The sequence below is a fragment of the Hippopotamus amphibius genome, chromosome 1 (genome assembly GCF_030028045.1).
Source record: "Hippopotamus amphibius kiboko isolate mHipAmp2 chromosome 1, mHipAmp2.hap2, whole genome shotgun sequence".
In the NCBI taxonomy this organism is placed as follows: Eukaryota; Metazoa; Chordata; class Mammalia; order Artiodactyla; family Hippopotamidae; genus Hippopotamus; species Hippopotamus amphibius.
In genome coordinates, this window is record NC_080186.1 from 220,604,640 (window position 1) to 220,621,970 (window position 17,331).

The 17,331-nt window shown below is 43.1% G+C and overlaps 1 non-coding gene across 1 annotated transcript; it reads left to right on the plus strand.

The window, feature by feature from the left end:
- The first annotated feature begins 16,622 nt into the window (after positions 1-16,622).
- Positions 16,623-16,729, plus strand: LOC130842276 (U6 spliceosomal RNA). The gene has a single exon (XR_009050391.1). It is a non-coding gene; the product is annotated as a U6 spliceosomal RNA (small nuclear RNA).
- The last annotated feature ends 602 nt before the right edge of the window (positions 16,730-17,331 follow it).

Below are 17,331 nucleotides of genomic sequence, written 5' to 3' on the forward strand. Positions count from 1 at the left end.
ATGGGCAATCCAGGAAACAGGGATGAGTTGACAAGTCCAGAGGGCAGGAACGGTGCCAAAGGGAGCAAACAAGGTTTAGGACACGATGGACCTGGAAAGAAAGGGGAAGAGGGAATGAAGCAAGGCAAGCCCTGGAAGCTTATTGTTCAAGGGCCCCAATCTGCTCCTGTAAGAGTCACAAGACAGCTTACATGAGTCCTCATGTGGAGTGGCTCAACGTAAGTTCTCTAGTCTCACTGGGCAACCCATAGAGTCACTGGCCCTTCCCCAGAGAGACGGATTCATTGGCCTGGGGAGAAGCCCAGGCATCCGATTTATTAAAACATGAAGCTAGGATTGAGAACTATGGGCTTAAAGTCAATCAGTTGACATAGAAGGAAGAGATATTGCCATAGTCTTGTATATGTTACAGTTCTCCCTCGGTATCCAGGGGGGATTGTTCCCAGGACCCCCACAGATACCAAAAGCCAAGGATGCTCAAGTCTCAAATATTAAATGACGTAATATTTGCATATAACCTACCCACATAGGTCCCGTAGCCTTTAAATCATCTCTAGATTATTTATAATACCCAATGCAATGTAAATGCTAGGTAAATAGTCATAAATACAATGTAAATGCTGTGTAATTTGTTGCCTGGGCATGGCAAATTCAAGTTTTGCTCTTTGGAACCTTCTGGAATTTTTCTTCTATTTTTAATCTGTGGTTGGCTGAATCCACAGATGTGGACCCTATGGATATAGGGGGCTAACTGTAATAACTGCTGTGCTCAGAAGCCCAGCCCTGGGTGGACAGCTGCCCTGGACCACCCAAAGTCAGGGCTGAGAGGGAAATCAAACCCAAGTGCCACTAGAGAGGAGTCCATGCCTAAGAAGAACTGTGGTGCCATTAGTTAATCTAGGAAACATTGAACAGAAGATACTGTGTTCTGTGACACCCCCATGAGTCCATGAGTTAATGATGTCAATTCGTTTCAGTTAGAAATATAGACAGATTGCTCAGCAGAGAACTCAGCTAAGAACGTGCATTAGGAAATCACCAAGAGCTGCTGTGAACTGAATCATGTCCCCCTAAATTCATATGTTGAAGCCTGAGCCCTCATCGTGATGGGATTTGGAGATGGGGCCTTTGGGAGATAACGAGGTTTAGATGAAGTGACAAGGCTGAGTCCCTTGTGATGGGATTAGTGCCCTTATAAGAAGAGACACCAGAGAGTTTGAACACTTTCTCTCTCTCTCCTCCACGTGAGGACACAGCAAGAAGGCAGCTGTCTACAAGCCAGGAAGAGAATCTTCACCAGAAAATGACCATGCTGGCACCTTGATCTTGCACTTGTAGCCTCCAGAACTGTGAGAACATACATTTCTACTGTTTAAACCCAATATTTTGTTATGGTAATATGTTATGGCAGCCCCAGCTGACTCATACAAGAGCCATGGGAATGGACCAGATTACAAAAAGAGAGGTCAGACAGTGAGATGAGAAATATACCAAGAACAGAAACTTGGGAAGCCGACATTTAAGGTAGGACAGAGTAAAGAGATCCAGAGAAGGGCAAGCCAGCCATCAGAGATATAGAAAAAAAATCAGGAATGTTCCAAGAAAGGGGAGGTTTGAAGAAGGCAGGGGTGCTGTGCAGAGTCACTGGAGAGAAGGGTACAGTGTGGGGAAAGGAGAGAGGCCTTTCAAACCTTCTGCAGTGAAGTCATTGCTAACCTCAGAGAGACCATGTCAGGCAAATGAGAGAGGCTCTTCTCCTCTTCCCCTCGTAGGGCTGGCTGTCTGGCCCTGCTCCGCCCAGCTAAGAGTCCTGAGGCTTGTGGACTGGAAAGTACATTAGGAGCTCTTTCTACACCAAGTGGTCCATCAGGATGCTGTGCTGCCTGTGTCTGGAGTCCACAGAAGAAGCAAACAGTGCTTAGCTCACCCCCAGATTGTCTGGTCAGAATACTTGGTAGGCCTTATGCTCATGTCCCAAGTTACTACATGGAACCCCACGGAGGCTGGAGCCCAGCCCCCTGCCCCAAGTGGAGACCCCAACTCCCTCGACAGCTGTCTCCTGCTGGCTCCTTTCCTTGGGGCTGGTTCTTGCTTCCCGCTATTAGCTTAGGTAAGCCTCTGTGTATTAGCTTAGGTAAACCTCTGTGTATTAGCTTAGGTAAACCTCTGATTTGTACTTTGGACACTTAGATGCAACCAAGAGCCACAGCCATCTCCTGGAAGTCCCGATTTCATGCGACCGTAGGCACGGCTGAGGGCAAGATCAGACATGTCAGGATGCCCCCTTTGCACTGAGGATTTGGTGCTGCCATCGCAGTGGTCTCCGTTGGTCCCCTTCCTCATCGCACCGCTGCCTCAGGCCAGTGTAGTCCTTTCACTGCCCCCTTCCCCTCTGCCCTGGGAGCCCCAATCATACTATGAGGTGGGGGCCACAGCATCGATAAGCATGCACCCACACTCTTCTCCAAGGCGCTGTCCTCACTGGCCTTTTCAAGTGCCTCGATGCCTCTGCCAGTATGGGAGTTCTTTCGTCATTTTTTAAAATAATGTTAACAGACATATCAACACATTTATCTCAATTGCAAGTCAACAGAGAAAATTCAAACATTTAGCAGAGTAAATATAAGAGCTGTCTCCAGGCTACAATAACCTTCTAGCTGGAACACAGGCAGACATAACAAACCTCCTCTCATCTCCCTCCCACTACATCCTTTACACCAAGGCCATCGCCTGTCATTCCTGGACCCTGATGATCCCTCCAATGAATAAACAATCAGGCTGGAAGCAAGTTTCCGGACCAAGCTGAGCCCATGCTGCCTGTGGCCTGATCTGTGACAAATGATCAAGGAACTTGGAAAAATGTTGTGCGTCCTATTTCACCCAGGGAATAATTTCTTGGTGTTAACTTTTTAAAAAGTGGTTTCTAAGAGGGCTTAGAAGAAAGCTTACAAGACATCACCACACTCCTTCTGTTTTGTAGACTCCTTTGATATGCTCAGATAAAAGAGACAGTCCTATGTAATTAATCTAAGCCTGTGGACAACCCCCCGAAGGTCTAAGGGATAATTGGACCAAGCCTGATGAATGCAGGGGAGGCAGCACGGGGTATCCCAGCCCTGTTTGCTGCCAGCTCCAAGGACAGTTAGATAAGCCCTGTGTCTCTTGTCACCTCTCTCTCTCTCTCATAAACAGGACAGAAATAAAATCCAAACCAAAGCCTCTGCTGATAACCTCAATACACAGAGAGGACATGTTTATCTCAGGCCCCGGTAAAACGGCTATACCGCCTCAGTTTCTGCACAGGGACTGAGGGTGGATGCAGCTTGGAGCAGATGCAGTGTTGGCCTGTCCTGACCCTATTTCACGCGGATGTGCACCCTTGCTCCACCCCAGCCCCTCCCTCCTGCCCTTAGCCACTCCATTGCAGGAGAACAGCCAGAACGGTCAGCCCGTCGATCCAAATATCAGGATCTCCAAGACATGATGTTGGACCTCCTTCCTCAAAACCTGAATGTTGCTAGGTACCTCCAATGGTCAGATTCTATCTGCTTCTTCAGGTCTTAGGTATTGATCGTTGATCATCATGTCTATTTTTCTTGGCTTATCCCATAATCCTTGGGTGGGTGAAGACTACAATACTATACAGAAATGCAGATAACATGGCTCAGGTAGTCTGCCTTACTAAACCACACAAAACCGCACACACAAACGTCTCTCCTGACCATCTCGATGAGTCCAGCATCAGGACCAAAGACGTGCCAATTACTTTCAGAGTTGCCTGGGCCAGAGGCTCATTAGTGGAGAAAGTGATGGGAGTGATAGCAGAGAACAAGCTGCCCACTGCTCACAGGTAGCCGCTGCCAGGCGTCAAAACGGGCCAGTAGAAAGCAGAGGGAACAGCACGTCCCACTCCTGGTTTTGTCCCAGGGTCGCTCTAGGACTTTGTTCTCTCCCTGCCTCACCTCCCTGCTCTGCGGCAGGAGAACAATGGCTGCCGTCCAAGGAGGGCCAGGTTGAAACATCCCTAATGAGGGACTTGGCAGCAGCGGATAGCTGTCCTGTGCGGAACAGCACGTCCTTGTTAGCCCACATCCCCCACCTCCCCTCTGGGGTATCAGCGGCAGGCAGCGCAAAGAACACAGACACCCACACACCTGTCAGCTCCGTCAGCCACCCCCACCCCCGGTGATCTGGGGGCCACTCATTGGATTGTTACTGTTCATAACAATATAATGCCTGTGCTTCTGCTTCCTCCAACGATAACTCATTTACTTAGGAGACTTAATAAAAGCCAAACATCATCACCTCATTGCCAGCTCACCACGGTGGTGTTCATTCCATCAATACTGCTGAGGTTTGGTGCGGAGTTTGTTTTTGATCCAGGGTGCTACAGAGAGGCTCACAGCCAGTGCAAGAGAGTGGAGTCACTGGTCAGGGAAGACTTCTGCTTGCCCAGGTAGTGAGCAAAGTTCAGCTCTAGGTCCATCTTTTAACTTGCTCCTCTCCATTTGTCATCTTGTTTTGTGTCACTTAAAATCAACCGCCCCTTTGTTGGGTGAAGCTGGACCTTGGGTCACAAGGAATGGGTCTTGGAGGTAACCTATGGCAGCTGCATCAGCATTCAGTAATGCATTCTGATCGCCAGAGCCTCACCTCTGACAGCTCACCGTCTCGCTCCTCCTTTCCCTCCTCATTCTTTCTCCCTCAGGAGCAGCAGTGGTGACCACTCAGCCCTGGAACCACAACGGCATAATGAGTTCTTACCTAAGAATGATTACTTGAAGGAAGGGTGAGGTCGTTTTCACTCTATTCATGGTCATAGGGTCAGAGACCCAGGAATCACAAATTCTGCCCTGCAACCACATCTACTCCTTACAGCAAGATTCTAGGATGGTACATGCAAAGTGCAGTGGCAGAAAGAGCATTTTAAACCAATTTATAAATAGCTCTCGAGTGCCTGACATTCTGGAAAGAGCTCTGTGAAAAATCAGAGTAGATTCTGCTTGAGATCTTCGCTGAATTTACTTCTTGCCCCTACACTTGGATCTAGGAACGAACAAGTTCAGGTGCACTTATCGAGGGGAATAAAGAGATGGATGACCCTAGGGCCCCCCAGGGTTCAACGATCCAACTCCTTGGACTCAACACGAAAGAGGAAGAAGTGACAGTTTCCCAATTCTACAGAATAAGGAGAATGACAAAACAAGAGAGAGGCGGGGGACCCAAAGATGGCACCTTTCCAGGTACAATGCCCCCCGCCCACCAGTGATTGTCTGGGACTCTGTTCCATCATCAGATTAACAAGTCTTCAGCCCTTGAGGAGGCGGACAGAGGTGAGTGCTCTTGAGTAGGATGAAGAGGGTGCAGTGTTCCCTCCCTTACAAATGACATCATCACTGTGGTTGTCATCGAGCCCAGACAAACACCCCCACGTCTATGCAGCCATTCTGGGGAACTATCGTTTATTTACCACGCATCTATGGACTAGGCTTGATACATGGCACTCTGCAACCTGAGTAGAGCACTCTTCAGGGATTATAGCTAAGATAGCACTATTAACTCAGATGTTACATTTCAGGATGCAACTGGGATTGGAAGGGTACATTGAAACTGGCTGGAGAAGCCCGTCCAAAACAGACCTGGGGGTTAGAAAAGGAGCTCCTCATGTGATAGAACAGGCACTCAGCTTCAGGTCATGGGGGAAACTCTACCTAAGAAATTAATTCTGGTACTTAGAGAGTGAGTGGCCTAAAGTCCAGCCAAAAGTAACAGGGGTGTCCTGCCAAGCAGAAAGGCATGCAAAGCCCACCAGGGTTGAAAGGAGGCAGTGAGAAGGGAGGGAAGGAGGCAGAAAGGGTGAGAAAAACATTTAAGATAAAATCTGAAGGTGACTAGCAGTCATTTTTTTCCAAGTTGTGGGTGGGTGGGGAGTTGACCAGGGAACGATTCACTCAGGCAGATGCAACAGTGCGTGTAAAAGATGAGCACTGGCCGGTTATACGCACAGCTGCAATCTAGGGAAAGAAACAGACCTCTGGGGGAAAAAAAGAGAAATTTACTTCTCTCTTAAGCTAACGTCCAAAAGTGGACATTTCTGAGCTGATGTTTCAACCCCACAGAGTCTTCACTGACCTGGACTCCTATCTTGCTACTTCACATATTACCGCTGAATCACCGCCTCACAATCCAAGACAGCTACTTGAACTCCAGCCTTGGCATCTGCATTAAGGAGAGTGACGTGATCAGATCTGCCATCTTGGACGATGGCTATACCGGCAACGTCAAGAATGATTTGGAGAAGATAATGTCATGTAAGTGGGCCACTGAAGTCATTCAGGCAAAAGACAGCTGTGATCTGAGCTATGCCAAGCTACCACGAGCATAGCTCAGGCTGTAATTATCATTTGCCAGAATTGCTTCAATAGAGGACGATACTGTTGACATAGTAAGTGACAACATGGAATATAAAACTAAATGAAGAAGCACATAGGGCAAAGTCCAGGAAAAGTGCCAAATGTGGAGATTCCGTGGTCCTCTGCCCATGGAGTCATGGACATGTTAACGTAGGACCATACACACTGAGTATTGCCATCCAGGGAAACTCACTTGAGCCTTTTAGTGTCTAGAGATTTTATTTGGGCTGAATCATATTATGAAAATTAATAAAGGGAAATCTCACTAAAATGGAATCAAAAGGAAAGACAGAGCTCTCACATGTATACCACTCAGCACCAGTACAGATCCCAACAGGAAGAGACACACCTTACATCTCCAGCAGGAAGTGACACTACTTTACTATGTCAGCAGGAGGAAGAAATATTTTCTCTTTGCCTGGCAATAGCTCAGCCAGTAAGAGAGTATGACAACTCAGTCAAAGAAAAGCCACTGTACTTCGAACTCCCACTTTTCCTCCAATGGGCTTTTTGTTTATAACAGCCCCTCCCAACTTTCCCTTCTCCTCTAAAAAAACTTCCTCTCCTCTGCTTTACTGAACTTGCATGTGGGTTACCATAGTTGCATGTCCCAAATTGCAATTCTTCACTGCTCCCAAATAAACCTGTTTTTCTGGTAAAATAACTGGCTCTTTCATTGTTTTAGGTTAGCAACATATATCCCATGCAGCTGAACTTTAGCCTCCAGCCCTCTCAGAGGTCAGGCTGATACCTATAATCTCCGATCTCTTTAAGAGGCAAAACTAATACTAGTGATGATGAGCCCAAAGCCCCCAGTATACATCACATTGTTGACTCTCTAGTGGCCAAAGTCCCTAGGAAAACAAACACACTCCTATCAGACATGTTATTCCAAAGGCCTGGAAATCACCCTCCAGGAGCTGAGGGAAAAGGCCAGATCTCTCTTCAGGGAAGGTTAACTCTTCACTCCACAAGAAGGTAAAGTAGTGCCATGTCAATAGCACCATATACCCTCCAAGTGCCTTCAATTCGGGCCAGCAGAATTCAGGTCAGGCAATAAACTCACAACGGTAACCAAGCACTTGAGAAATTAAGCCATCATGTGGGACAGCCAATGGAAACAAACAATAGATTTAGACTCCTGGAGACTGACAGTATTGGAACTCTCAGACTCAAAATATACAATAGCTATACAGAGAATATTTAAATAAATAAATAATGGAATTTGAAATGTGAATGAAAAAATAAGATCCTGTAAGGAATAGCAGGCACATTTGAAAAAAGAACTAATGGAACTTGTAAGAATAAAAAGGGAATTAGGAAACAGGAAAACAGAGGTGAAATGATTATCCAGATTGCAGCACAGAGAGGTGAGTATATGGAAAACACGAAGGGAAGAAAATAGATATGCAAAATAGATTGAGAAGGTCTAAGTGTTTGAGAATGTGTCTGGGATTTGTTTTAATCAGGTGTGGTAAGAAATGCAAACACAGAAATGGCTGTGATGAAGGAAGAAGTTGTTATACCCACAGGTCCCTAGAAACAGAAGGCACGGCATGCCACACAGGACTCCACGGGGAAGCCCTGGGTCGGTTAGAAGCAAGGGGAAAACATGGGCAAGAGTTTTCATTGTGGTTTCCATGGGAAGGAATGGGCGAGGCTGGGTAAGCAGGCTTAGGGCTGGCCACGTTGAATAATTTCAGTGGGCTCTGGGCTGTAGGAGCTGTCTCCACTTGTCTGCTACCTGGCCTTGGGGTGATTAGGGCAGGGTGATATTGGCCCCAAGTGTGAAAGCTCAATAGAGGAGGTGGTGGGGTGTGTGGGCTTTGGATTGGTTAGTTTGCACATGAAAGGCACGTTCCCAGGTGAGTCATCTACTATGTCTAGGAGTTGGCTGTCCCTGGCAGGGGCAGGCTCTCCTGGGTCAGCAAGTCCCCAAGACATCAAAGCACTAGGAAATATAAAAAATTTTTAAAACGTGATTAATGCACCAACATATATCTAACATGAGTCTGGGGAGAAAAAAAAAAGAACACAAAAGATGGAAAAAAAAGTGTCTGAAGACATAATGACCAGAAACTTTCCAGAAGTGGTGATAATCATGAATCCACAAATCTAGACAGCACCCCACATCCCACAGAGGGAAAAGGAAAAAGGAAAATACACCTAGATGCGTTGTGGTGAAACAGAACCAGAAAGACATGAGAAGATACTGAAAAGTAGTCAGAGAGCACCGATAGGTTACATTCAAAGTGATGGCAGTTTAACTGAGAGCAAATCTCTCAACAGCAACCATGAGTAGTTGGAAGAGATATAAAAATAATTATCAACTTAGAGCTGTAATCCCAAGAAAACCATCATTCGAGAATGATAATTGGGTCTTGGTTCCAGGCAAGGTGGAGTAAACACATTTGTATCTGTCTCCCATTGAATGCAACTACAAACCATGGTCAGAATGTATGGGACAGCTATCTGAGGAATCTCAAAAGATAGATAACAGATTGTGGAAGGAGTTCAAAATTTTAAGAACTAAACTGGAGGCTAGTTTCTGATCTTTTTCTTTTCCAGTATTACCCAGCCTGGACTCAAAAGCAGCACAAAATTTCGGTAAGGAAAGAAAGAACACCAAAAGGAGCCCTCTCTTTCTGGTCTGAAGGGGAATTCTAAAGGTCAGAGAGAGTAGGGGGAAACCCATATTCTTTTTTTCCCCCATTCTCGCTCAACCCAGCCCTCAGGGACCACACAACAGCAGCACGATGGCATCACTGGCCAGACAGGCACTTACAACGCCCAGGGAGAGGAATTCTTCTCTCTGATCAGAGGAAGGAAGAGGATGGGATAAATACCTGTTACTTTTCTTTCTCTCTCTCTCTCTCTCTCCCTCCTCTCTCTCTCCCCATCCCACTGCTTGCCCTTGGGTGGAGGTTCAGTAAAGGGAAAGACACAGAAGAAGGGGGAAACTAAGACCCCGGATTTTGGGTCAGAAGACGAGGAATGGGTACTCGAATCACCTGGAAAGTGTTAGATCATGGAGAAAAAAGAGCCCAAGAGAGGGACTTCCCTGGTGGTCCAGTGGTTAAGAGTACACCTTCCAATACAGTGGGTGTGGGTTCCATCCCTGGTCAGGGAACTAAGACCCCACGTGCTGTGGGACAACTAATCCTGCTGCAGTGAAGAGCCTGCATGTCACAACTAAGACCTGATGCAGCCAAATAAATAAATAAAATTTTTTTAAGAAAGAGTTCATGAGAGAGATCCCATAAAGTTGTGTTTAAAACCGTGGACTCCACTCCAAGTTGTGCCTGCATGGATCTCACCCTAAAGAGTATATTAAAAGTTTTGAGAACTCTACTATAAGGTAGACCACTGCCAGGATCCTGGACTGGCTGGGGCACATGCAGGACAGATCCAAGTGGCATTACAAACTGACTGACATTGGAAAAACAGTTCATAGAAATTAGGTCAAAATCTGAGGACTGAACCTAACCAGGTCAATTGTCCGCTTTAAAACAAATCAACAGGACTTCCTTGGTGGCGCAGTGGTTAAGAATCCGCCTGCCAATGCAGGGGACACGGGTTCGATCCCTGCGCCAGGAAGATCCCACATGCTATGGAGCAACTAAGCCCGTGCGCTGCAACTATTGAGCTTGCGTTCTAGAGCCCGAGAGCCACAACTGCTGAGCCCATGTGCCACAACTACTGAAGCCCACGTGCCTAGAGCCCGTGCTCCACAGCAGGAAAAGCCACCGCAATGAAAAGCCTGCACACCACAACGAAGAGTGGCCCTCTCTCGCCACAACTAGAGGAATCCCACTCACAGCCACAAAGACCCAATGCAGCAAATAAATAAAATAAATAAATAGAAAAAAATTAAAACAAGTCAACATTCTCCTTAGGATTAAATAAGAAGTCTCATAATGGAGAAATCTTACTACAAACAAATCTTCACTTTAAAAGAACTCTAAAGAATAAACCTCTGCAAAAATGAAAACAGACCAGGATGCAAGAAGGAAAGATGAAAAAATAAAGTGACAAAATACTTGTAAATCTTTTTTCAATTGTGTCATGTAGTTGAAAGTATTTAATGGAAACATAGCTATGAAGTCTCCACGAATATGTCATGTTTCTGCACAGACTGGGTCCTCTGAGAAAAGACATCTACAGCTAATGCATGTGTAAGTAAGACATTCCATGACAGTAAAGCGTCATGACAGTAAAGACATCTCTCTCCCCAGAGGCATCTCTCTCCCCAGAGGCATCTCTCTCCCCAGAGGCAACCCCGGGTAATAAAGACCTCTTCTTCCCTGCCTGCAAGAGAGTTGCTTATATTCCAGGATAAGAGCACTCTCTCTCTGAATAGAGGTGGGCAGATCCCAGCAGCTCTTTATAAGTCAGTTTCATAATTCAGGGTTCTCCTGAAATGCTCTCCATTACATATACATGTACCATCAGATTCTCAGCATTTCACCCGGTGGGGATTTGGACTTAAGAAACCAGTGCTGTGAAGTTACTCTGGCCGCTGCTTTTGACATGAATAGTAAATAGTGCTTGTCTCTAACCCAGGGGTCTTAAGTCTCCTGTTGGGGTGTGTGTGTGTGTGAGAGAGAGAGAGAGAGAGATGGTGATTTATTATAAGAAACATACATTTGGTCTTCTGACTGCTCCCCAAACCCTTGGAATTTCCTAAGCAATAAGAACAACGGGAGCATATTCTGTTATAATATTGAATCTTTTGTCCTCAGTTTCTGAAATCACTTCAGAGCCATAAACGTTAAGCAGGTGTCTTGTTATTCATAACAAGCCCCTTTCAACTACAATCGAGTTTATATTAACAAGGTGACTTACAAATTCCCTAAAGACAGAGTGGGCTGGGAGGCGGGTGCATGGCAGACAACTGTGAGCAGAGGGTTGGAACTTCCAGTCCCACCCCTTGACCTTCAGGGAGACTGAGTTTAATCACCAACAGCCAATGATATAATCCATCACATCATAAAAACCCAAAAGGGCAGGGTTCAGAGAGCTGTGTTGAGGAATCAGAATGCTTCCACGTGCCACTGTGCTGGGCCCCAAACTCCATGGGGAGAGAAACTCCTTTGTTTGGGATCTCACCCGATGCATCTCTTCATCTGGCTGTTGATTTTATCCTTTAATATCCTTTGTGGTGCACTGATAATCTAGGAGTAAACTGGTTTCCTGGGTTCTGTGAGCCACTCTAGCAAATTAATCGAACACAAGGAAGGGATCATGGGAAGCCCTGGTTTACAGCCAGCAAGTCAGAAGCCCAGGTAACAACCTGGACTTGCACTTGGCATCTGAAGTGGGGATAGTCTTATGAGACTGAGCCCTCCATCTGTGAAATTTGATGCTGTCTCCAGGTAGACGGTGTCAAAGTTGAGTTGAGATGTGGGGAGAACTGCTTGGCAGTGTGAAAAAACCCCAACACATCCAAATTGAGGGCAGAGGCATAGTGGATCGCACGCTTCACCATTTCTGATTTAACAACAGCCTTCAGTATGTATATCAGGAAATAAAAAGGCTAAGAATTTATGAGCTAAGCGTTTGACATAAGAGATTAGAAAAGCAAAGCAAAATGAGTCCAAAAAGAAGGAAGAAGATAACATATTTCATTCAATTTGAGGTGCTGTTGATTCTGTGCATTGTTATTTTATATTTATATTCTTAGACACAGTTTTTCCCACATATCATTCAATTATTTTTCAACTCCAAGTTATCAATGTCTGTAATTTTTCTGCATAATATTGTTTTCTGTGCTATCAGGAACATGAGTGACGTAACATTTCTTAAGAGAATATGCAGCTATCAACTTGGGGATCTTGTTCCTTTCTACACGTTTTGGCCGCATGTGCAGAGGAAAGGCACGTATGTCATAACTGCTACCTGGCAGACAACAAATAAAAGCAACATCCCCATTTCAGCTATGTTATGATAAGAAAAATTATATATCTTAGAATCAATAAAATATGGAAGCAAAATAAGATCAGAAATCAGCAAAATAAAAAAAGGAACAATAGAAAGCTTAAGCAAAGCTAAAATGAGCTCTTTGAAAACATAATAACAAACCTCTGGAGAAATGAATCTAAAATAAAATTAAGGCTCAATATTAGCCATGAAAAGGTAAACATAACTGCATATATAGCAGAGGTTAAAAAGACAATACTATTGTCAACTGAAAAACACGGCACAACCTAAAAGTTGAGAGTTATATTTTACTCAGCAGACATTCTTAAGACTTTAGCTGGGGCCAGCAGGTGTACCGCTGGGGGTGGTTGCAGTCTGATGACTGCTGGCTGGTGGGCATTCCTTGTTTCCTTCCTGAGTTTCCTCAGGACTCACTTTCGGGGGTGGCTGCCATTGCTGACGCTACAGCATCCTTTGTTTACTGACATGGCAGGCAGCATTCCCAGTCCACACTGTGAGTAACTTTTGGATGATATATTTGAAATTTTAGATGAAATAAATAACTCATAAAAAAGAAAAGTTACTAAGACTGAATCAACAGAAAATGTAAACCCTGAGTATTTCCGTAAATTTTAAAACTTTTAAATCAGTAATTAAAATTATTCCCACAAAGAAATCACCAAATCCAGATAATTTATAGCAAAAACCTATCAAACTTCCAAGAAACAGTTCATTATAATATTTTACAAACTCTTCCAAATACTAAAAAAAGAGAGAATATGCCTCAATTAAAGTGGGTGGGTATAATCATGATAGCAAAACCAGAGAAGAACCGTAAAAGAAAGGAAAATTATAAGCCAATTACAGTCATGAACATAAGTGCAAAAATGCCAATCAAAATGTTAGCAATTGGAATCTAGAATTTAAAAAGAGATAATACATCAAACTAAAGTTGGACATATGCCAGGAATGCAAGAATGTATTAATTATGTTAACAGATTAAATTAGAAAGAAATCATTTCAGCAGGTTCAAGAAAAACATTTGTCAAAATTCTACACGTAGGGACCTGTGGTGGCACTATGGTTAAGAATCTGCCTGCCAATGCAGGGGACATGGGTTCCACATGCCACAGAGCAACTAAGCCCGTGTGCCACAACTACTGAGCCTGCACTCTAGAGCCCGAGAGCCACAACTACTGAGCCCACGTGCTGCAAGTACTGAACCCTGCACGCCTAGAGCCTACGCGCCACAAGAGAAGCCACCACAATGAGAATCTCATGCACCGCAACGAAGAGTAGCCCCCCCTTACCGCAACTAAAGAAAGCCTGTGGGAAGCAACAAAGACACAATGCAGCCAATAAATAAATACATAAATAAATAAATTTTTAAAAACTTAAAACAAATTCTACATGTATTTATAGTCTTTAAAAAACTTCCAACAGGGACTTCCCTGGTGGTCAAGTGGGTAAGACTCTACACCCCCAATGCAGGGGGCCCAGGTTCGATCCCTGGTCAGGGAACTAGATCCCACATGCCGCAACTAAGAGTCCACCTGCTGCAATTATGAGCTCACATGCTGCAACAAGGATCCCACATGTTGCATCTAAGACACGTGCAGCCTAAATAAATAAATAAATATTTTTAGAAGAAGAATACGTATTAAAAAAAAAAACCTCCCAACAAATTAGGAATACAAGAGAATGTTTTAACCTGCTAAAGGATGTCTTCATGAAATCCATTACAAGTATCATTTTTAATATGGAAATATAAGGGTTAGGGTTAGGGTTAGGGTTAGGGTTAGGGTAGCTTTATGAAAAGGAACCAAAGAGGAATGCCCATTATTAAAATTTTAATTCAGCATTGCGCAGGAGGTTCTAATGAGCACAGCTGGATAATAACAACAAATTATTTTAAAGGCAAAGTACTGAAAAGAAAAAATTAAAACCATTATTACTTTAGGTAATATCATTATATATACATAAAAAACTCAAAGACTTTACAGAAAAATTATTAGTTATAATAAGATAATTTAGCAAGAAGGCTGGCTAAAAAGATCAACATACAAAAATTAATTACTTTTGTATACACCAGAAATCAGTAACTAGAAAACATAACATTTAAAAAGATTCTATCACAGACTCACAGACTTAGAAAACAAACTTATGGTTACCAAAGGGGAAAGGTATGGGGGAGAGATAAATTAGGAGGTTGGGATTAACATATACACACTACTATATATAAAACAGATAACCATTAAAGGACCTACTGTGTAGTACAGGGAACTCTACTTAATATTCTGTAATAACCTATATGGGAACAGAATCTGAAAAAGAATAGATATATGTATATGTATAACTGAATCACTTTGCTGAACAACTGAAACTAATACAACATTATAAATCAAATAAACATTAATATAAAATAAAATTTTTTTAAAAGCCTTACTAAGGTACATACTTTTGATATAAAATAAATAGGCAATGGGATGAAATTAAAAGATACTATCTACAAGAGTTATAAAAACTAGAAGATACTCAGAAATAAATCTGAAAGTGATATATGAGACTTATAAGGAGAAAAATTCTAAATTTCATTGGAAAGCATTAAAAAAAGCCTAAACAATCAGTGAGACATGCCATGTTTAACAAGACAACTTAATGTCATAAAGATATCAATATAGTCCAAACTGATTTATAGATTCAATATAATTAATCAAAATCCCAACAGATTTTTTTTTCCAGAGAACTTAGCCAATTCTAAGATGTATATGGAAGAACAAAGGATCAAGAATAACCAAGACACTCCTGAAGACAATTAGGTTCAGGGGGCTGTCCTAGAAGATACCAAGATTTATTATAAAACTTTAGTTATTAAAACAGTGTGATATCACAGATGTAGAGAACAAACATATGGACACCAAGTGGGGAAAGAGGGGGGCGCCACGGGCGGCTGGGAGGGAATGAATTGGGAGATTGGGATTGCCATATATACATTACTAACAAGAAAAAAAATATCAAATTGTCAAATTGTACACTTTAAATATATGCAGTTTATTGTGTGTCAGTAAAAGTTCCTAAGGAAAAAAAACAGTGTGACACCAGCACAGAAATAGATAAGTTGACCAATGAAACAAAACAGACCTTAGAATCATGTCCATGCACACATGGAATCTGGAATATGCTACAAAGATGGCATTGTAGATCATGAGAAATAGCCTCCCTTTGTCTAAAAGGAAGTGAAACAGTTATGATAGGGACAGAATAAAGGGACAAAGTATGTAATTATATAGTTAATCCCACTAGGGGATTGTAAGTAAAGAAAAATGTATAGGAGACCCCTGTAAGTGAATGATCACTCAAGAAAGCAGGTTTGCTTAACCACAAAATCAAGCAGGCTTGCTTAGCAACAAAACCATGCAACAGAAGCATGACATGCCCCAAAACAACAAAATAATGGTGGCATGAGACCCACGTCCTGCCCAGTGAGCTCAGTAAGTTAATGATTCCTAGAACACACTCCTCTGCACCCACTAAAAACAAAAATATAAGGAAAAGATTACATTACACTAAAACCTGAAATAATTTACCATTTTTAGCATATGTTACTGCCTTTTTGCTCACTTCCATTACATCATGACAGTCCCTGCTTGACCATGTAGGGACAAGAAAACCCACCCACCCAACATGAAGGAACAACTGATGATGGAAGCATGATGTCTACTCAAAAATAAGGACGAAGGTGGTCTTTTCCCCCTCCCCACTTTTCCTTTGATTATAAAACTGTAGCCCACTAAGTTCCAGGGGCGCAGCACCCTCCCACCCACCCGCTTATAAGCCTCATAAACGTCCTATTCTAATAAATCACTCCTTATCTATCACTTTGCCTCTCGCTGAATTCTTTCTGTGCTGAAACATAAAAAGCCAGAACCCCTCGGAGCCCCCTGAAATGCCACCTAGCAGTTTCAGTTCCTTAGTCATGGAGGAAAAAATGGAATAGGATTCCTACCTCTGGAATCTAGCAATTTTACGTAGATTAAGGACTCAAATCTGAAAGGCAAACTCTAAAACTATTAAAAGAAAATGCAGGCATACATCTTTCTGACTTTGAGATATGGAAAATTTTCTGAAACGAAATATTGTATAAAAAGGAATTTCCTGGCTGTTCAGTGGTTAGGACGCCAAGCTTCCACTGCCAGGGGCCCAGGTTCAACCCCTGGTCAGAGAACTAATATCCCACAAGCCACATGGCACGGCCAAAACAAACAAAACAATACATAAAAAGCAGTAACAGTGCTCGCTTCGGCAGCACATATACTAAAATTGGAACGATACAGAGAAGATTAGCATGGCCCCTGCGCAAGGATGACACGCAAATTCGTGAAGCGTTCCATATTTTTGTGTATAAAAACAGTTGATTGAACCTGGTGTACTCCCCAAAAAAAATAATAATTAAAAAAAAAAAAGCAGTAACAAAGGAAAGAGTGATCAATTTGGCTACATTAAAATTGAGCTCTCTAGCTACATGTGGCTACACTAGTGAGCAACCTTAGTCTATCCAGTTGAACCTTTATGTACTCTTTCACCCAGTAAGGCCACACCTAAACAAGTTCCCTACGGCAATGGTTCTCAAACTTCAAGCATCAGAATACCTGAAGGGCAGGTTAAAACACAGATCGCTGGGCTCGTCCTATAGTTTTTGATACAGTGGGTCTGGGATGAAGTTCAAGAATTTGCATTTCTAACCATTTTTCAGGCAATAACTGACCCTGCTCTATGTGACATGTACGTGAAAGTTCATTGCAGCTCTGTAATAGCAAAAAAATGGAAACAACCTACATATCCATCATCAGAAGAATGGATTTTTGTAAAGTATGGTATAAGCACACAATACATTACTACACAAAATGAAAAATGATTTGTTGTCAAAATAAAGCAGGACGGACCCAGCTACAGCCATTTATGGAACTAGAATGTTGATTTTTTAAATAAATCAACTTCA